The sequence below is a fragment of the Colobus angolensis genome, unplaced genomic scaffold (genome assembly GCF_000951035.1).
Source record: "Colobus angolensis palliatus isolate OR3802 unplaced genomic scaffold, Cang.pa_1.0 Scaffold151, whole genome shotgun sequence".
NCBI classification, from domain to species: Eukaryota; Metazoa; Chordata; class Mammalia; order Primates; family Cercopithecidae; genus Colobus; species Colobus angolensis.
The window spans coordinates 2,795,871-2,796,495 of NW_012114611.1; the positions used below are offsets into that span (position 1 = coordinate 2,795,871).

Sequence of the window (625 nt, forward strand, 5' to 3'; positions counted from 1 at the left end):
CCAGTCAAATCCATCTTAATGCTCCAAGGTAGCACTATCCAACAGAAATATAATGCAAGCCATATTTGTAATTTTAAAACTATTTGTAGCCACATTTAAAAAGTTAAAACCAAGTGAAGTTATTTTTAATATATTTAACCCAATATACCCAAAATATCAGTTTTTAAATTAAATCTTCGAATACATCTCTGTTCAGACCAGTCACATTTGGAGAGCTCAAGTGTCACCTGCGGCTACGGCTCCCGTAAATTGGACAGCAGCCGCAAGGCCTACTTCATATAGCAACCTGACTTCCCCTTAGGCAGAATGAGTGACTCCTCTTCAGTGTCTCTCAAGCCCTTTATCCTATTGTGAAAATGGAGAGTAAGCTCCTTGAGGAATTCCAGACTCTTGTCTGGAGAAACCACTCTCGGCCTCGGTCTGGCCTGTATCGGGCCGTTATGCAATTCCAGGTAACTGATGAACCCCTGAGGACACAACTCCGTGGGAGGCCCCGGTAGCCAGAGCGGAAAATGCTCAGTCTGGCAAGAGTGCGGGCAAGTGGCCACGGCAGGCTGCGATCCCGGTGCCCGCCGCCCTCCAAGCGCCTCGGGCCGTACCCTCCCAAGGCAGCGGGCGCGGAGGT

The 625-nt window shown here is 48.6% G+C and overlaps 1 protein-coding gene across 2 annotated transcripts in view; it reads left to right on the plus strand.

Annotated features, from left to right (window-relative positions):
* The first annotated feature begins 485 nt into the window (after window positions 1–485).
* Window positions 486–625, plus strand: part of ZNF641 (zinc finger protein 641) — a 20,702-nt gene continuing 20,562 nt past the window's right edge. The window contains exons 1-2 of one of the 2 annotated variants that reach the window (XM_011936244.1): window positions 486–496; window positions 585–595. The gene's annotated coding sequence lies outside the window, so the exon portion shown is untranslated. The remainder of the gene's footprint in view (window positions 497–584; window positions 596–625) is intronic. The other variant, XM_011936245.1, reaches the window with a different exon arrangement.